The sequence below is a fragment of the Balaenoptera borealis genome, assembly GCF_965194805.1.
Source record: "Balaenoptera borealis genome assembly, chromosome: 1".
Lineage (NCBI taxonomy): Eukaryota > Metazoa > Chordata > Mammalia > Artiodactyla > Balaenopteridae > Balaenoptera > Balaenoptera borealis.
This window is the reverse complement of record NC_138860.1, coordinates 25,797,298-25,818,560: the sequence shown is the minus strand read 5'-3', so window position 1 is coordinate 25,818,560 and position 21,263 is coordinate 25,797,298. Positions and strand designations below refer to the sequence as shown.

The following is a 21,263-nucleotide window of genomic DNA, read 5'->3' as shown; positions in this document are numbered from 1 at the left end:
CTTCTTGGGTTACGTGTGGGTTAGGACCCCCCGTTGCCCTTCCCTCCTTAAATATTCTAGCTCCTATTTCTAATGGTATTGTTTTTCCCTACATTATTTTCTATAGGATTTTTTTTTTTTAGTTCTTTTGTGGAATACTGTAGTAAAAAATGAAAGGAAAAATTCTCTTATTCCAATAAGGATAAATTGAGACAAGTGAGAAGCCTCAGAAGACCTCAACAGGGGAGAAGCCCCAGTCTTCAATTAATTCCTGGATGCCTTTCTGAGACTTCAGCTCTTGCCTCGCATAATTACAAGGAGGAATGTTTTGTGGGTACACCAATCTGAGTCTGAAGACCCCTTAAAAACACATGGTCCACTGGAGAAGCTGGGGCTGGGAGCTGGGGCTGGAAAGGACACAGAGCCTGTCTTCAACAATTATTAATGCATGTCACCAGAGTCAGTTAAGCCAACGAGAAGCCAGGCATTGGCGAGAAAGTCTTTTTTCTTCTTCGGTAATGTACAGATGGTGACAAGGAAGTGAGGTGCATTATTTTTCATATTTTCATATTTTCTAGTAAGTTACAAACAAAATTATTGACATGCTATTTTAATGCATGTCATCTTTCCTGCATCACTGAGTCGCCTCGGGTCGTTGAAGCTGATCATTGGGGGAAAGCTTGGCTCTCGCCCTTGAAAAAAATGTAGGGCTGGTAGCTTGGAGACGGCCTTCCTTACAACACAGTGAGGCTGACAGCATGGCAGGTGAGGGTTGAGCAGTGCCAATCTGGGGTGAGGAGCGACTGGCACCCAGATAGCTTCCAAGATGGACCCATGCTGGAGGGATGGGGAGCTGGGGAGAAGAGGTTTGGAATAGGCAATGAGAATTCTCAGAGGCACAGAGGTGAACCTGGCTTGCATCCAGTGAACTCCCAGACAATCAGAGCATGACTCCCCTCTCCTCTCCACCAGTCAAGGGCTTGCAAGTTGCAGGCTCCCTTACCAATCAGAGCCAGGCCCTCCTCTCCTCTCTTTTCCTCCAATCAGGGCTTGCACCCTCCCCCTTGCCCACCAATTCCCCTGCCAATCAGAGCCAAGCTTCCTACTCTTATCTTCCAATCAAGGCTGTGGACAAAGAAAGAAAGTCCTTTTCATCAAAACCCACATGAATTCCTTCATCCTCTACACGGATGGTAAATCTCTGCATGAATGCTGTACCTCCAGGTGTTTGTTGTTATGTTACTATGTTTAGAGGAAAGAAGAGAAGAGCAAAGAGAAGGGAGGGCAGGGGAAAGGTAGGGCACTTTTTAGGATTTAAACTTAGTAGGATTGTTCTGTTTTTTAAAGTTCCGTATGTGTGTCTTGAAAACAAGGAACCCCCCCCTCCCCAAATGCAGATGTAGCTTCAAGCTCACTGTATCAGAAGGCCCCAGATTCTCTGGGCTTTGCCTACTCGGCATGGTCCCACTCTGGACCACGTGCTCAGCTATCTTATTCCCCTTGTCTCGTCCTTCGAGCCCTTTGGGTTGTTGCTGTTTGGGAGTGTTTGCTTCGGCTCCCATCCTACTTCTGCAGGAACCTTGTCTTTCACGTTCCCCTTTGCTCCCATAAAACCAGATTAATGGAAGGCCCACCAGACCACTTCACTGGTCAAAAAGAGTCTGAAACATCACAAGAATAAATCAAAAACATACGCTTTAACTCAAATGTTCCCGGGACTTTTGACATTACAGGTAAAGAACATTTTTCCTAATCCATTAAGTGGAATTTATTGCCCTTTGAAATACAAATCTCTTATTAAAGAAATCAGTCTAGTGCAGTCTCCCAAGTCATTGCCTAATAATATGCTTGTGCAAGTGGAGTTTTATGTGGGAGGAGCTTGATGAGGACAAGGGACGAACAATGTACAGGTTACAGACATTTAAAATTAAAAATTTTTATTCTAAGAAAACCAGTCTTATAGGTGCTTTGGCTCCCAGGACCCTGGCAGGCAGAGATCTGTAATTGTGAAAAAGAATCAAGGGTTTAGTGGACAGTCATCAAAAGTCACTAGTGGTATGTGACTCCATATGCTAATGACATGCCTTAGACTACATTAATTAAAAATGTACTTTATAAAACCAGGATTGGGTGGTGAACACAGTGGTGTGCTTTCAGAGCCTGCTTTGAAGGAAGACTTGTTGCCTCAGCTGCTGGGGGTACCGTGGTGAGATTACCTGGTGACCCAGCTCCAGTTCTAGTTGAGCTACAAAGATTCCTGGAGATAGTTGCTCAGGGTAGCTCTGTGGGTTTGTTTCATAAATAAATTCCATGGCAAGCTCACATTGTTTATCCTCAAATAAGAGATTCCACAGGCTAGGCCTTGATGGAGAGGCTGCTTTTCTGCATACAGGTTATAGGCATTAGGAATTGCCTCAGCTTCTGAGAGCTGCCTCTCCAAGATCACACACCTAGCCAGGGGGCCACATCCAGTGATGGATCAAAGCCAGAGGTCCTTGTGGGTTCTCCAAGGTTGTGGTTGAGCCTGTACTCAGGTCCACTTCTCCCTCTGCCCACTCCTGCTTTGGTCCCCTCTCTTCCACAGGTGTTGATCTTGAAGACACTCCTTTATAAACCTCCTGCCCCCTAAATTCCACTTCGGAGTGTGCCAATTCTCTGCTCTGTGCTGGTTATAACACACTTGCAGAGCTGCCTTCAGAAACTGGACTAAGATTTTGTTCAATCTACAAATCTCGCTGTTAGTCAAAGCTGCCTGAAATGAAATAAGCATCTTGTGAAGGTGAGGAGATCTTCAAAGAGGAGATGTTCAAAGAAAAACACTGTTGGAAAGATGAGGGGGATGTGAAGGGGTGAAAGCAAGAATCCTAAGGGTGGATGGACTGTATGTCCTTTAGGTCCCTTCCTACATCAAGATCTTAGTATCTGTATTCGTTTGCTAGAGCTGCCATAACAAAATACCACAGACTGTACGGCTTAAACAGCAGAAATTTATTTACTTACTGTTTTGGGGTCTAGAAGTCCAAGATCAAGGTGTCAGCAGGTTTGGTTTCTACTGAGGCTTCTCTCCTTAGCTTAGCAGGTGGCTGCCTTCTCCTGGTCTTCAGATAGTCTTCCTCCATGTCTGTGTCTGAATCTCCTCTTCTTATAAGGACATCAGTCTTAATAGATTAGGACCCACCCATATAACCTCATTTTACCTTAATCACCTCTTTAAAGGCCCTATTTCCAAATACAGTCACGTTCTGAGGTACAGGGATTAGGACTTCAACATAAGAATTTTGGAGGGCCACAATTCAGTCCATAACTAAATCCCAAGATTTTACTCTATCCCAGATATATAGTACCCTTTAGCATACATCCAGCCCAGTGTTATAAAAGATCAAATTCAGTATTTAGTTACATAAGACAGAGTTGGCCAGGTTATGTTTGAAGGAACCACAGAATTTAAACTGCTAAACAAGTAGCCAATCGTAGCCTTTTAAAATGATGTTGCCTTCTTATCTAGTAGCTATGAGTATCATTATATCCACTCTACTTCATCCAGGAATCTTAGCACTGGCCAGGCCAGCCAGTGTATTTACACCAATGTATACACACAAACACAGACTCTACACCCAAGAAGGGACAAGGGGAGTTTTTGGACATAATAGGATAACTGGATTTTCTGGGGGTAGTATCTGAGTATAAAAAGAAAAAGGCTACTATGATGGCTTTACCTCTTGTATTCACTCACTATTCATTTATTCATCCCTTCAAACACTAATCATTGGGTTCCAATTACCTGGTAAGCATTGTGCTAATTGATTTGGGAAAAATAACCTTGTAAAAATCAAAATCCCACCTCCAAAGAGGGAATATTTTGGTAAGACAAATAAGCTGTGCTGCAGTAATGATGATGCCATAAAGCGTGGGCTTTGTCATCAAAAGGACTGGGCTCAAGGCCCAGCTCCACCCTGGGTCAGCTGTGTGACCTTGGGCAAGTCACTCAACCTCTCTAAGCATCAGTTTCCTCACTTGTGCAATGGGGATAAGAATAACACTTACCAGTTGGCATCTCCAAGTGTTGGGATGGGAAGTTTTAGTCCCTCTCTTCCATAACTGCCATGAGCATCCTCCAAAGCCACCTTGAATCAGTATGAAATCTAAGTTAAAATCAGCATGTGTACTTGGCATCTCCCCCTTCCAGTTAGATTGCAGTCCTGAAGCCCCTCCTATATAGAAATCTTTGAGCTACCAGTTTGCCTCATATACTGTGAAAATTAAACGAGGCAATGCATGCAGTATGCTTTCTCGTGTAAATGTCCAGTAAATGTGAGCATTGTTAAGGCATTTTTCAGAAAGTAACATAAGGGTAAAGTGATCAACTCATCCCAGTCTCTCCAACCTTCATCTCAGGAACCCTCCTCAGTGCCAGACAAACCTACATAAGAATGTCCAAGTATGTTACTTGTAAATGATGTAAGGATTCAGTGGGATAAAGGGTCACTTTTAATTTTTTTAAGAATGAGGACTGTTCTGTGGAAGATGTAAGATTTAATCTGGTCTCTGAAGCATGGCAAATCCAAGTGGAAAGAATAACATCAACAAAGCTATGTAGGTGGCGAAGGGTAAGGCGTGTTCCTGTAACATGTGGGTGCCCCTATCAGATGGATCTTTGCTGGGTGAGGTGGGAGTTAAGGCTAAGAGTGAAGATTGGAGCTGAAATCCAAAGTGTTTTTTATAAGATAGGCTGAAAAGGTTGAGGTTGATATTCGGTAGTCAGTGAGGAACTACTGACTAGTGAAAAGTTTTAAGCTGATAATTGAGTTGATCAGAAGTGTTTCAAGGAGATGGCTCTGGTAAGAGCCTTTGGTAACCATTGGGGTCATGGGCTGATTTGGAGCAGAGAGAGGTCAGGAGAAGGAGACCCGTAGGAAAGAAGCTAATGAGATTGTCCAGAGAAGAGAGGATGAGGACCTGAGCTAAGGCAGTGACCGTGAGACTGGCAAGAGGGCTGTAGATGGAGAAGCCCACCAGGAAGACGTTCTCCTATGGGGCTTGGTGGACAATTGGTGGAAGAGAGCAAGAGGGGAAAAGGAGTCAAGTATGTCATGGTCACTCTAGCCACAAACAGAAGAAGAGGAAGTAAAGAAGAGGGGCTTAGAGAAAGAAGGAGACCTTGAATTTGTTATCAGAGTTATTGACAGAATTGATGAGGTGGCCAGAAGAAGAAGATGTTCAGCAGACATGGAAACTGTCCATGATTCAGGATTGAGATGTGAGTTGGAAGCCAGCCCTAGAGATGTGAGCTCCCAGCTGGGGCAGAGAAGGAGACTACTGGTAGTGGTGGTGGAGGGGCACAGGGGGCATACGTAGTCAGAGCAGGGAAACAGAGGGTGTAGGAAAAGCCGGAAGAGGAGGAGAGGACACAGACTTATCATCCATCCGTCCATCCATCTGTCCACCCATCCATCCATCCATCCATCCATCCATCCATCCAGATGAGGGGTGTATTAAAATCTGCCCCAACAGTCCACAAGTTCAAGCTCACTGGGAAAGGCTGACAGGGAGGAGCCTGCCAGAGGGCTGTGGGGGCCAGAGCAGAATGTCTAACTTCAGGGCTCCAGGCTGTGTGGACAGAGAGCCTCCAGAGATCAAGAGAATAAAACAAATCAAAGGAACAAGAAGAATCAAGTCTGGAAAAGACTTTTGGATTAGAAAAGCTGTGAGGCCAGAAGTCAGATTGCAAAAGGTAAAAAATAAATAGGTGGTGAAAACATGGAGAGAGAGAACATTGCTAGATTAGCAACTTTTTTTTAAAATTGAAGTATAGGTGATTTACAATGTTGTGTTGATTACTGCTGTACAGCAAAGTGGCTCAGTTATACATATGTATACATTCTTTTCATATTCTTTTACTGTATAGCACAGGGAGAGCAATTATTTTTTTAAATGATATTACCCAGTTTGGGGAGGGGGGGGGTATCCCCAGGGGATGCTCAGAAAAGGAAAACACACACAGAGCTGGGAGAATATAAATGTGTGCAAATCTTTTGGCTCATAATCTGATAAAATATTGAAAGCCTTTAAAATGTTGACATACCCACATAATTATATTTCTAGGAATTTATTCGCATAAATAATAAACCATGGACACATTTATGATGGCAGAAAATAGCAGACATTAGGAAGAGCGCTGGGATGGACCTCTGGCTTTCCCACATGCAGCCTCCTCACCAGGCTGCCCTCAGCCCCCGCGCCAGCCGGCTCCGTTATAGCGACCTGCAGCCCCTGCGTTGTGATTAGTGATGATGAACCAGGTTATGACCTAGATTTATTTTGTATACCTAATCATTATGCTGAGGATTTGGAAAAGGTGTTTATTCCTCATGGACTAATTATGGACAGTCCCGAACGGCTGGCTTGAGATGTGATGGAGGAAATGGGAGGCCGTCACATCGTGGCCCTCTGTGTGCTCAAGCGGGGGCTATAAATTCTTTGCTCACCTGCTGGATTACATCAAAGCGCTGAACAGAAATAGTGATAGATCCATTCCTATGACTGTAGATTTTGTCAGACTGACGAGCTACTGTAATGACCGGTCAACAGGCGCCATAAAAGTAATTGGTGAAGAAGATCTCTCAACTTTGACCGGAAAGACTGTCTTGATTGTTGAAGATATAATTGACACTGGTAAAACAATGCAAACCTTGCTTTCCTTGGTCAAGCAGCTTAATCCAAAGATGGTCAAGGTTGCGAGCTTGCTGGTGAAAAGGACCCCTCGAAGTGTTGGATATAGACCAGACTTTGTTGGACTTGAAATTCCAGACAAGTTTGTTGTAGGATATGCCCTTGACTATAATGACTACTTCAGGGATTTGAATCATGTTTGTGTTATTAGTGAAACTGGAAAAGCAAAATACAAAGCCTAAGAGAGAGTTCAAGTTGAGTTTGGCAACATCTAGAGTCCCATTGAAATCACCAGTAAAATTATTAAATCTTCTAGTTCTGTTTTCAGCTGCTCAGTAGAGCTTATTGCATGTATCTTCTAAGAATTTTATCTGTTTTGCATTTTAGAAATGTCAGTTGCTGTAGTCCCGAACTCTTTATTTGCACTATGGGCCTATGGACTATCAGTTCCCTTTGGGTGGACTGTTGTTGGACTCGTGAATGAAAATTCTCTTAAACCACATCACTATTGAATAAAAATATTGAAATTATATCTGTGAGAAACATTTAAAGAGAAGAATATATTAGTTTTTTAATTGGTATTTTAATTTTTATATATTCAAAAAAGAACAGAAGTGATTGAATGTTGTTGATTACACCACTGTGTGTTTAGAAAAGTAAGAAGCATTAAATTTCATGTCAGTGACAGCACTTAGAGGTGCTGTTATGTTGGATAAACCATATGTCCTGGAATTATTTTAGTAGGTTTCAGTAATGTTAACTGTATTTTCCCGCTTGTTCAGATTATTTCCGGTGAAGCTTTGTCAAAAGTTCCTTTTAAATGCAGATCAATAAATTCCAAAAACCTACTACTTTTTGAATTCTTGAATGTAAAAATCCTTAAAATGAAGGCTGTCTCTTTAAAAGAAAAAAAAAAGAAAATAGAAAACATTAAATATCTAATAAATATTGGTTAAATACAGCCATTTTGAGATAGCAATCATCAAAATATATATTTTAGCAACATCATATGACAAAATGTCCGTGATACATTAAATGGGAAATTATAACATAGTAAATGCAACATGCCACCAATTTTATGACGATGTATATTGTACACCTACACCCCCACCACCACCACACACACACAAGAGTTTAGGCATCAACAGAACTGTTAATGAATTTAAAAGTGGTTGTCTCATGGTAGTGGAATAATAGGTGACTTTTTTCCTTCTGATACTTTTTGTATTTTCCAAATTTCTCCAATATACATGTAATGCTTTTTAAACAGAAAAAAAAGTTTGAACTGAAAAAGAAAGAGGAGGTAACTGGAAGGAACAGCAAGGTCAATGGAAGTGTGGGGATAAGAGAAGGCATGTGGGGCGGAAGGACTGAGGGTGTGGAGGGGAATGATCGATGCCCTGTGCTCCCCAGAGGAGGAGGGAGAGAAAGAGACCAAGGGCCCAGAGACAGGCACTGACTACTGCAGAGAAGAGAGGTGAGGGTGAGGGGACAGATAAGAAAGGTTAGAAGGTGCCTGAGGTCATTTTGAGTGACCTAGATCTTCTCCACCGAGTGAGTGGCTGGACGGGTGACGGGCAGGGGAAAGAAGTAGGTGGAATGTGGGGAGTCTTCCAGACATGGCTCAGCGGTTGGCCAAGAATCCCTCAAACCCTCAAGAAAGTAAGTAGACCCAGTTATGCAAATTTATGACCTCCTCCAGAAAGGTCACCTCCCCAAGGGAGTACCCTTGGTCTTAGAATCTTATCCACTTATTGGTTAGCCCAGGGAGCTCATTAATCAGCATTCTTAATTGGACAAAGTGAGAATGAGAGTGTCATCTCTCATTAAGCTCGGCCTTCCACCGAGGCATCCCAAAGAGGGGCTCCGTCCGATCTGTCTAGGGCAGCACAGAGCCAGTGACTGCTTCTCATGCCAGAAGTTCACAGAGTCAGAACAAAAACATGGCCTTGCCCCCAGATTGCAGCGACTACCGCTTTCCAGCACCACCCTGCGTGGCGAGGCAGTTGTTCTCCAGGAGAAGCAAATTCACAGCAGTAAGACCTCGAAGTAGCTTAGCAGCTAGACCAGGCCCTCCCTCTTGGCCCCCTCATTTCCTAATTGTCACAGTTGGCATGAGGATTATTTAGTGAATACTTTGGGGTTGTGGGAATATTCTTTCATTTATTCATTTACTCAAATATTATTACTCAGTACCTAGCATTTTGGACATTCAGTGGTCAGTAAGATGGGAAGTCCCACTTAAGGTTTCCAGCATGGAAATGATTTCTCCCTTCCAGTTCTATCACTTCTTCTTTCTCCCATACCATAGCTCCAGAGCTGCCTCTTCCAGTGCAAACCAATGAGGATTCATTCCTCTCCAGTGCCTGGGTCAGTAAGTTGTGTTGAATGCTATTTACCCTTATGCAAAAATAAATGAAGTGGTCATTTCTTCTGTACAGCAAAGTGACTCAGTTATGCACACATGGGGAACTATATTCAAATATCCGGTGACAAACCATATATATATATACAAAGAATATATTCATATGCTTTTCCATCATGGTTTGTCACCGGATATTGAATATAGTTCCCTGTGCTATACAATAGGACCTTGCTGTTTATCCATCCTATATATAATAGCTTGCCTCTGCTAATCCCAGACTCCCAATCCTTCCCTCCCCCACCCCTCTCCCCCTTGGCAACCACAAGTCTATTCTCTATATCTGTGAGTCTGTTTTTGTTTCATAGGTATGTTGATTTGTGTCCTATTTTATTTTATTTTCAAAGAATTTTTATTTTGATTTTGTTTTTAGATTTTTTGATGTGGACCATTCTTTTTAAGTCTTTATTGAACTTATTGCAATATTGCTTCTGTTTTATGTTTTGGTTTTTTGTTCCCGAGGCATGTGGGATCTTAGCTCCCCGAAGAGGGATTGAACCCGCACCCCCTGCATTGGAAGGCAAAATCTTAACCCCTGGACCACCAGGGAAGTCCCTGTGTCCTATTTTAGATTCCACATACTTCAGTAAAATTTAAAAAGAAATAAAAAATTAAAAAAAAATAAAGTGTGCTGTAAAACTGAAAAAAAAAAAGATTTCATGAGAGCTTTGCAAGGCAATTTTGGAATGAGACCCAGCGAGCCCACCACAACTCTGGTATATAGCACCTTCCATCTGGAGTGTATGCCACCCTAGGCTATATATCCCTAGCAGGGAGCCTGGGATGTTTCCATTCATGTTGGCTGAATGAATAAATGATTCAATAAATATATGCTTATGTGGACCCGGCACACATGACCTTGCATTTCGTTTATTTTTCTATGTCTCCTCAACTAAATTGGAGGTTTCTTTAGGTCTGGGAACCTGGCTTGTTTCACCTTTGTAACCTGCTCTCTGCCTTGCCAGTGGATATTTGTTAATACTCATGACAGTTCCTCTGGAGTTGAGGGACTCATTTTTTTCCTGGGGTGTAGGCACCAGCCCCATTTTCCAAGGCAGCCTCTCTTCTCTCCCCTCTTGTCCCTCACACCCCTGCAGGCAACCTCAGATGTTACCCCTACAAGCTTGGGCTCCCGGGAGTGTCCTCCTCCAGGGCCATCTGTGTCTGGGATACATGTAATGAGCCTCTCTAACCACTAGAGGGCTGGTTTAACTTGAAACACAGGTATGGCTAATGGGTAGGATGGTCTTTAATTTATGGAACAAACCAGGATACTTTGGAGCTGGTATAATTATACCAGGACAGTAGATATAAATAAGGGTTGTCCCAGGCACACTGGGACATACGGTTACCCTACTAATGAGTCCAAGGGCCTGGAAGAAAGAAAATGACTGTTTTGAGGAAGGTGGCAACCTTGTAAGTCTGTGACTAGGGTAGCTCATTTGCCCGGGAGTAACCCCTGTGGGCCTTCCAAGTAGCTTACAATTGCCTGAGGGCCTGAAATCAGAGGGAGGATGTTGTCTGTAAATACTGAAAGTGTGGAATAGCTTTTCTCAGAGGAATTTCACAGCTCTTTGTGTTTACAGTCTCATCTTTCCCTGCTTTGTCCCTGGCAGGGAAGCAGGAGTATTGCACATAGGGCGTTTATAAGGTTTCATACTGTGCAGACATAAACCCTGGAGCGCTTCTGGGGGACAGTACATGCCAACAAAGGTGTCCTAGTCTCCAGACAATGGCTTGGAAGTAGTCTACGTAAACATACCTGCCCCTCCTGGGCATGGATGGGGTGTACCCCGAGGCTGGGCCGCTGGGCCTGGGTTAGGAGCTCTGCCTGTTATGTTCTCTCAGTGCAGCAACCAGCTCCGCACAGGTGTGAGTTCCAGGCTCCCCACTGCACCCAATCGACTGACCCATCTTGGCAATTGTTTGAAGAACTGCAATGAACGTGGGATTACAGTTATCTCTTTTCGATACTGATTTCATTTCATTTGAATATATTCCTAGAAGTGGGATTGCTAGATCAAATGGTACTTTTTTTGTAATTTTTTGAGGAACCTCCATACTGTTTTCCATAACAGCTGCACCAATTCACATGCCCACCAACAACATACAAAAGTTCCAATTCTCTACTTCTTTGCTAACATCTGTTAATTTTTTTTTGTTTTTATAATACACATCCTAACAGGTGTGAGGTGATGTCTCACTGGGGTTTTGATTTGTGTTTCCATGATGATTAGTGATGTTGAGCACTTCTTCATATGTCTGTTGGTCATTTGTATCTCTTCTTTGGAGTAATATCTATCCAAGTCCTTTGCTCATTTTAAAACCAGGTTATTTGTCCTTTATTTTTTTTCTTTTTGCAATTGAGTTGTAGTAGTTCTTGTGTGTTTTGGATATAAGATTTTTTTCAGATATAAGGATTGCAAATATTCCCTCCCATTCTGTATGTTGCCTTTTCATTCTGTTGATTGTTGAAGAGATTATTCTTCCCCATGGTGTCATCTTAGAACCTCGGCGATTATCATTTGGCCATGTATGTGTCAGTTTATTTGGGGGCTCTTTATTCTGGTCCATAGGTCTATCTGCCTATTTCTATGCCAGTACCATACTGTTTTGATTGCTGTGACTTTGTAATGTTTTGATGTCAGGAAGTGTGAAACCTCCATCTTTGTTCTTTTTTGTCCAGATTGTTTTGGCTCTTTGGGGTCTTTTGTGGTTCCCTATGTATTTTAAGAATGTCTTTCCATTTCTATTAAAATGACATTGGAATTCTGATAGATGTTGCAAATGAATCTGTGCATCACTTTGGGTAGTATGGAAATGTCAACAATATTGTCTTCCAGTGTATGAACATGTAATGTCATTCCAATTAATGTGTTGCCTTTAATTCTTTGAGCAATCTTTTGTAGTTTACAGTGTACAAGTAATTTACCTCCTTAGGGCCTTTTGCCCCTGCCATCCCTGGATCTTCCAGAGTCAGGGGTGAGAAGGATGGGCTCATGAGGAGAGAGAAATTTACCTCCCTCCCCTTTGTACCTGCTCTCTGAATATGTCTAGCAGAGGTGCACTGGGCCATGCTCTTCACCTCTGCTTACAAGTGGGCCCCCTGCTGGGAATTCCTCTAAGACTTAGGTGTTGACATTACTGTTTGAGTGTCCCCAAGGCCTCACATAATGCCTGGCACATCTGCATGAGCACAGGAAATACCTACAAATGAATGAACAGATCAGGCCAGCAAATGACTCTGCAGCAAGGAACAGCCAGGGGAGAGGCAGTAACATCTTCCTTCTCTTTGGATCTCTAGAGGTGCACTGTACAGTGTGGCAGCCACTAGCCAGATGTGCCTGTTTATAATTAATTTAAGTCAATCTATAATTAACTCAATCTATTATGATAAAATAAAGCATCCAAATTGCTCAGTCTCACTAGCCACATTTCAAATTTGTCAATACAGTTGGAATTTCAGGTTTGTAAACTTAGAGGTGAGAGCTATAATGGGCCCATAGAAGTGAGAAGTTGAAAGGTGATTCCTTCAGGATCTTTCTCTCATTTGAAGGTTTGAAACTGTGATCAATGTCTTGTTAAAGGGCTCTGACTCCACAGAGCACAGGGAAGGTCTGAGAACTTGCAGGAAAAATCAGGGTGATGCTGTGTGACCTACCACAACCTCTTAACCCTCTGCCTTTTCTTGCCCCTTCCCCCTTCCCTCTCTCCACTAGTAGCCACTAAATTGTTTGTTCTCAATACCTGTGAATCTTTTTTGTTATATTCATTCATTTGTTTTATTTTTTAGATTCCACATATAAGCGATAACATAGTGTCTTTCTCTGTCTGACTTATTTCACTAAGCACAATACCCTCCAGATCCATCCAAGTTGTTGCAAATGGCAAAATTTCATTCTTTTTTATGGCTGAGTAGTATTCCATTGCATGTATATACCACATCTTCTTTACCCATTCATCTGTTGATGAATACTTAGGTGGCTTCCATATCTTGACTATTGTGAAAAATGCTGCTATGAACGTTGGGGTGCATGTATCTTTTCAAATTAGTGTTTTCATTTTCTATGGATATATTCCCAGGAGTGGAATTGCTGGATCACATGATAGTTTTATTTTTAGGTTTTTTAAGGAACCTCCATACTGTTTCCACAGTGGCTATACCAATTTACATTCCCACCAACAGCGTACAAGGGTTCCTTTTTCTCCACATCCTTGCTGACATTTGTTATTTGTGGTCTTTCTGATGATAGACATTCTGACAGCTGTGAGGTGATATCTCATTGTGGTTTTGATTTGCACTTCCCTGATGATTAGCAATGTTGAACATTTTTCATGTGCCTGATGGCCATCTGTATGTCTTCTTTGGAAAAATGTCTATTCAGGTCTCCTGCCCATTTTTCAATCTTCTATGAGCTGTTCATATGTTTTGGATATTAACCTCTTATCAGTCATATCATTTGCAAATATTTTATCCCTTTCAGTAGGCTTTTTGTTTTGCTGATTGTTTCCTTTGCCATGCAAAACTTTTAAGTTTAATTAGGTCTTATATTTGTTTATTTTTGCTTCTTTTGCCTTATGAGACATATTCAAAAATGTATGCTATGATTTATGTCAAAGAGTGTTCTGCCTATATTTTCTTCTAGGAGTTTTATGGTTTCTGGTCTTACATTTAGATCTTTAATTAGTTTTGAGTTTATTTTTGTGTATGGTGTTAGGGAGTGTTCTAATTTCATTCTCTTACATGTAGCTGTCCAGTTTTCCCAGCACCACTTACTGAGGAGACTGTCTTTTCTCCATTGCCTATTCTTGTCTCCTTTGTCGTAGATTAATTGACTATAAGTGCAAGAGTTTATTTCTGGGCTCTATTCTGTTCCAGGATATATGCGTCAATCCTTAGAATCTACTTACATGATGAAAAAACAAAAACATAAACATATAATACTTTCTAAAGCAATTTGAGGGTTTTAAAAATTAAATTTAAAATTATACTTAGTAACTAATATTACTCTCCTATTTCTGCACCAACAATACACTTAAGACATTCAGTTGTAACTCTGCCTGCTTATCTGTATTTCTTCCTAGACTGTAAGATATGGGAGGAGAGGGATAATGTTTGTTAGTTTGCTGTAACATTCCCAAGGTTAATAAGTATTTTTCACATTGTATCATTTAGAAAATATCTATAAAGATCTGAATCAATATACAACAATCTTTATTATATTTTCCATGTCACTTTACATCAGAACCCTGAGGCGGACAACTGTGAGTCTACGTTGAGAGCTCTTCTTTACCTTTTCTTTTTATTTCAATGAAATTATTTCCTGCCCTTCTGTGCAATCCCTATAACCACACATTACAGGGGCTGCAAGTTATTCTCCCTTAACTCCATAAATATTCAGGGAAGTCTCAGTAATCAGTGAGGATTTCCAGTCATTTTATAACATGTTTCCTAAGAGCAAATTTCTGATTATTTAGGTCACAACTAAAAAACCCAGAAAGGAATCTAGAGACTTTCACTCATCCAAAAATTCTAATGGTTTTGTAAGTATCAACACTCTATATTAGTTTTTTTTTTGCTTGAAGTACTTAAAGAAGTTTTTGGCTTCTTTACAAGACTTGAATAAAATAGAATAGAGAACCAAAAGTGTTTCCAAGAACTTGACCATCAAAAATGGCAGCTGGGAATTGTTTTATCTCTGCAGGTTGTTTTGGAAGGTCCTAAGTGGAAAATATATACTGGCTTTCCTTTTTTTTTTTTTTTTTTAATTTATTTAATTTATTTATTTTTGGCTGCATTGGGTCTTCGTTGCTGTGCGCGGCCTTTCTCTAGCTGCAGTGAGCAGGGGCTACTCTTCGTTGCGGTGCGCGGGCTTCTCATTGCGGTGGCTTCTCTTGTTGCGGAGCACGGGCTCTAGGCGTGCAGGCTTCAGTAGTTGTGGCTCGCGGGCTCTAGAGCACAGGCTCAGTAGTTGTGGCACACGGGCCTAGTTGCTCCGCGGCATGTGGGATCTTCCCGGACCAGGGCTCGAACCCATGTCCCCTGCATTGACAGGCAGATTCCCAACCCCTGCGCCACCAGGGAAGATACTGGCTTTCCATAGTATGAAATTGCAAATAACTCTTTAAATTATCATGTATGTATGCCTGAATAATGTGCCCTTTGAAAGCAAGTCTTAGTTAGGGAGATGAACTGGCTGTTACAAAAGAAACAGTATGAAGGATTAGTCACTACGAGACTTGATGGTGGACTGGTTGATTTTGTCAATATGCAATAGCCTGTGAGTGGGAAATTACTAGTTTGGGACTTTAAATTTTCAGCCCAAACGTGATTAAAAAAGGCTTTTATGCGTTTTTCAGATCACTCTTAAGTGTTTTTTTATTTTTTTATAGTAGCAGAACATAGCTGTCTCTAAAAACCAGACCCATCTAATACTTTTGGTTCCAGAATTAAGAGGTGAGTGAATTAAGAGCATAGCTAAGTCTTACATGAAATTTAGAGCATTAATTAGGAAAAAGTATCACCTTTAAATTTCAGCTGAATATATATGGAAGCATTTAGATTGATCTGAGCATTGAGACTGCATACTGGATAGTTTGGGTTTCATGGCTCTGAAACCAGCAGGCAATGGTGTGGGTTATTACCCTGGTTGGAGTGATTGATCCTGCTACATAATGGTTATAAAGGGGTGTGTATCTGGAATCCAGAAGATTTCCAAGGGATACTTCATCGTACTTCCTTGTCTAATTGGTGAAGACCCCTGAATCTAATATAGTTGGAGCTACCAAGAAATTTCCACCAAGTAAATAATCATAAATAACTAAAATGATTTGAGGGCAAGAAAGAGATGGACTAGGTAGTGGAAAAATGAAATTAAAAGCACCAACATCTCAAGACTAGTTTTAGACATTTAGAAATAGGCACACTCTTCCCTTTCATTTTAAGTGGCATATATTAGCCACTACTTCCTTTCTTCCTAAATATTACATGTAAGATGTGTTGGTGCACTTTTACCTTATAATTTTATCTCTGATTATCATAGAACAGTATATTTTCATTAGAAAAAAAAAAACAACATAGCCATCACCCAGAGATGGCTATAGTGATGGATTCAACTGTGGATCTCTACCTTGAAAAGAGAGTTTCAGGACATCTTCATGTAAATGAGGAATGGGTTGTGTTATTATAGATCAACGCATGCTCTTGTTGATTTTGCCATTGTTCAAAAGTTAAAATATAAGTCATTGGGTTGAACTGTGGGAAAGAATGGAATTTTGGCAATGACATCAATTCCAAAATCCTTCTGTGCTCACCCTTCTGGTGGAAGGACTGTAAGCCTGGGAATTACATATCTCAATTCCCTTGCCTCCAGATTTCTTGGTGGGATTTTAAGTTCTACCAATGAGACAAACTTGCATGACGTTCAGAAGGTAGAAAGGAAGTGGATGTCCTATTAATCTTCCTGTACTAGTGGTGAGCAGAAGTGCGTGTTTTTGTTTGTTTGTTTTACAGTCCAGGTCTTCTATTTTCTTTACACCAGCCATGCCATGAATACACAGGGAATGGATTCCAGCAGCTCCGGCTCCTTTCTATTGGTTCTCACGAAGTGTGCCTCTCTGGGTGGAGCAGGCCGGTGCTTCAGTTGAACCCAAAAATCTTTCTCTTTTGCTTCCTTCTTTTTCTGGTCACTTTCTTTCACATGTTTCAGGAAGGTATCTCGGCTCTCAGAGTGCTTAATATGCTTTATCACACATTAATTCTCTTGGCAAGAATCTTGCCCTTAACTTGTTTGTTTACAACAATGGCAACAGCATTCCAGGTAACATCGTAGACTCTTCCAGATTTGCCATGGTGACATTTGTGGGGCATTGCTTTTTGAACAGTGCCTATTCCCTTGATGTCTACAATATCGCCTTTCTTGTAGATTCACAAGTATGTGGCCAAACGAACAAATCCATGTTTTCCAAAGGCCTAGAGAACATATAACAGGTGCCTCTCCTCTTTCCCTTTGTTTTGGTCGTTCTGGTGAATTACTGGAAGATGGCAGTTCCCGCCAAAAGACCAGAAGTGTATGCTTTTCTAAAAGTGAGGTTTTGGGGTTTTTTCCCCAGTGACTTTAGGTCATTTTTCATGCACTTGCCCTGGCTCTGCAAGCCAGGAGTAGTAATGGTGACAGTGTCTTGACGAAGCAGGGAGACGAGAAGCAGCATCTTACCGATTCTCTGGCTAAAAACTCATGAGTAAAACTGAAACTTAAAAATTCTCCCTTTGGCTTTTATTTCTTTAGTACCTAAACAATTTTATAAATGTCTGATTCCCTGTATTTGATACCTGTTGCTGAAAAACTGTTAATATGTCTTTTTTCTACAATAAATACTGATTGATTCAGGTAGCCAATCTACCAGTAACTCAGCCAGTGTCTCCTTCACTACAGATTGATACAGTTTTGAAATTTGGAGTATTGGATGGTATTTCTAAAATCTATACCACTTTCATGAATATATTACTGAATTACATAGGAAAATACAGCATATCTCTATCTGAATATTTAATGTTACCAATTATTTTTGTTCCATGGGAAAAAATTTAGTTTCTAGAAAATATACATTAACATAATCTTTAAAATATCAAATGAGGATTTATTCTAGTTTACAATCTTTCTGTGAGCATTGATCTCAATGGAACAGTCAGCTTTGCATCTGCCAAGTTAAGTTTTTTAATTGACCAATTCCTGATTAATTTGCATCAGACAAACAAAATAAATAAGAAGTTTCATTAGACATAGCAATATAAAATGAATAATCAAATAAAACAATTGAATTAAAAATTAAAATAAAATAGGTTTATAGGTAGGTAAGTAAATGCATAGCTACATGGATATATAGATCTTTGTATAGATTTATATACTAAATACCTTCTGAACATCTCCACGTGGCTCTCTGAGAAACTTCTCAAACTTAACATGCCTAAAACTGAACTTCTGACCTCTTTCTCTCACTTCAACCTAAAATCAGCTATGACTTTCCCCATACCTATCTTTTTAGTTGCTCAGGACAAAAAACTTGGTTTCGTCCTGAGGTAGGAGATAGATGGGTCCCTGGGTTGAACAGCTGGAGTCTGTCAAGTGGAGTGAATTGGAGCTTTGTTTGCCCTGACACAAAGGAGCTTTGTCCTTTTCAAGGACAAAGTTAGTGGCAGAAGCTGAGCTCTGCTGGAGTAAAGAGATAAGATGACCACATCTATCACTCCTGAGGTCAAGGAGACATCCCTCAGTGCACATGCACAGAAAGACTCCTCAGTGGTCAAAAAGGGAGAGGGCGTTACCCCATAGTAGGTGCTATCAATCTCCCATAGGCCCTTGAGCTGGAATCCATCTTGGGTAAAAGATGTGCACACGTGTCGGGCAGGGCACTGGGACAGGTCATATGTGGGAAAAGAAGCGAGGTAATTGGCCAGAGGAGAACAAAGACTGGGAAGAACCCCCCTATATAAGTGATTTAAATCACCTCTCTGGCACTCTCCTCATTAGGTAGGATGCCCATACTCTTCTCTGGGTGTGTATTTCTGCTTTGCTTCTGCTCTAAATTAACTGCATCTTTGTTCTATTTGCATGCACTGTGCTTCCAATAAACTCTGTGCCTGCTATACAGTGTTTCTTTGTGGAATTCTTTCTTCAAAGAGGACAAGGACCAAGGTCCTCGTCCCTGCCAACATCAATCCTTGATGATTTATTCAAATACACACCTCAATCCTCCAATAAATCCTCTCAGCTACCATCATCGATTGCCTGGAATATGCAATAACTTCCTTATAGATTTCACCTGATTTTGTCCTTGTCCTTATAAATCTGCCCTTTAAAAATTCCACCCAGGGTGATCTGGTTAAATAGAATCAAATTATGTCAACTCCCTGCTCAAAAGGTCAGCTTCCCCCTGACTCACAGCAAATGCAATAGCTGGTAATATAGCTTTATGGGGAATCTAACACCTATGCCTCCCTAACAATATCTTCCCAGTAGCCTCTGCGTATTGGGACTCCTTCAGACTGTCCTATTGTTTCTCAAACACTAGAGCATTTGCACTGGCTGCTTCCTCTGTATAGACACTTTTCCCTGAACTATTTGTATGGTTAGTAACCTCATCTACTTTACATCTATTTTTTTTTTGTCTGAGTTGGGTCTTCATTGCTGCGCTCAGGCTTTCCCTAGTTGTGGCGAGTGGGGGCTACTCTTCGTTGCAGTGCACGGGCTTCTCATTGTGGTGGCGTCTCTTGTTGTGGTGCACGGGCTCTAGGCATGCGGGCTTCAGTAGTTGTGGCACGCAGGCTCAGTAGTTGTGGCTCGTGGGCTCAGTAGTTTTGGCTTGTGGGCTCTAGAGTGCAGGCTCAGTAGTTTTGGTGCACGGGCTTAGTTGCTCCATGGCATGTGGAATCTTCCCAGACCAGGGCTTGAACCAGTGTCCCCTTCATTGGCAGGTGGATTCTTAAGCACTGCACCACCAGGGAAGCCCTACATCTATTTTTAATGTGATGTTTTTACTGATTCAACCCAGACTTTACTTTTTAATGTCTCAATTTTCTAGTAATAATGAATTCAATTTCCCGATTTACTCTTCACTATCACACTTATTCCTCACTAATGTAGTTTGCTTTATTTACTTATTAGCAATCTGCTTCCTCTCCACTCCCATTAGAATGTAAATACCGGGCTTCCCTGGTGGCGCAGTGGTTGAGAATCTGCCTGCCAATGCAGGGGACATGGGTTCGAGCCCTGGTCTGGGAAGATCCCACATGCCGCAGAGCAACTAGGCCCGTGAGCCACAACTACTGAGCCTGCGCGTCTGGAGTCTGTGCCCCGCAACAAGAGAGGCCACGACAGTGAAAGGCTCGCGCACTGCGATGAAGAGTGGCCCCCGCTTGCCACAACTAGAGAAAGCCCTCGCACAGAAACGAAGACTCAACACAGCCATAAATAAATAAATAAATAAATAAATTAAAAAACAAAAAATTGACCATACAGAATTGAAATTAATTGCAAAATGTTTAAAAAAAAAAAAAGAATGTAAATACCAGGAAGACAGGAATTCCTGTTTATTTTTTACTTTTCTCTTTGTGTCTTGAGGCAGTGCCTGTTCCACAGTAAACACTCAGGGATGTGAATGAGTGCTTCCATCACAGGCTTGGGGCTACTCCAAGGGCATCCCAGTGCTCTTCTCAGACCACCATTCTCATCTTACATGGGTCTTGGCCGTCTCCTTCCTTCAACTCAAGCTGTCACATAAAGTTCTACTTCTGGGAATACATTCTTGCCAGATTACTGTGCCACTTGGACTCAAGGAACATGGTCTGCTAAGTGGAAAGAAAAAAGACATTTAAAAAATAATAATAATAATCAAGAAAGAAACTTCACCTAACCCAGAATTCACTTAAGAAATCTTGCTGAATCTTACAGGATGAGGCTACTCTAGTGGTACCCACCACCCATGAAATCAGGAGCCTTAAGGAAGCAATGCAAAAGAAGAACAGAGTCCAAGGCCAAAGTGAGTTTAACACTTTGCAAGGTCTTGACCTTTTCTCATCTTAGCATCACCAAAGTGCCAACCCTCCTACGGGGCTGCACAGCTTCTCTACCCTTAAAGAAAACACAATGAAATAAAATTATACAAAAGGAGTAAATACTTATTCTAAAAGCCACCTTAAAATTTTAACGTAAGAGATGAATTCTCTATTTGACCATGCAAAAAGTGAAAGCCAGGTCATCCCTAAGAAAAATATTTGTTTGTTTTTTTGTAATATTAATCAGAAAATAGAAAAGAGTGATCAAAGACAGCATTATCATTTCATAACAGTAACCTAATGTTGATGGCATAGTTATTTTATTAAAAGTTTTCTATTAGAGGACAAGTAACTTTTGTTCTATATTTTAAATTTCATTTTATTTTATATTTGGATAATAATATTTTGTCATAGCTTCAAATTTTACAAGGAAATAAAATTAAAAAATCAGTATTTACAAAAATGTGTTACAGCCATTTCAGTATCATATCTAATTACTGACACAATAATCTTATGTGGTCAGTTAATGCTTAAATTTTAATAAATAATTATGAACATAAAATGTTAGTAACTGTGTGATTGTACTTGTGTAACAACCAAAACAATATAAATAATGGTAAGAATTTCTTAATACATGTC

At 40.9% G+C, this 21,263-nt stretch overlaps 2 pseudogenes across 2 annotated transcripts; one reads left to right on the top strand and one right to left on the bottom strand.

The window, feature by feature from the left end:
* Positions 1 to 4,978: 4,978 nt before the first annotated feature.
* Positions 4,979 to 7,754, top strand: LOC309606300 (hypoxanthine-guanine phosphoribosyltransferase pseudogene; annotated as a pseudogene). Its single transcript has 2 exons — positions 4,979 to 5,062; positions 6,140 to 7,754. The product of its transcript is annotated as a hypoxanthine-guanine phosphoribosyltransferase pseudogene (transcript).
* A 1,399-nt stretch (positions 7,755 to 9,153) lies between these two features.
* On the bottom strand, positions 9,154 to 18,445 carry LOC309606293 (large ribosomal subunit protein eL21 pseudogene; annotated as a pseudogene). Its single transcript has 2 exons — positions 18,396 to 18,445; positions 9,154 to 17,093 (listed from the first exon to the last, which is right to left on the bottom strand). The product of its transcript is annotated as a large ribosomal subunit protein eL21 pseudogene (transcript).
* Between the last annotated feature and the right edge of the window lie 2,818 nt (positions 18,446 to 21,263).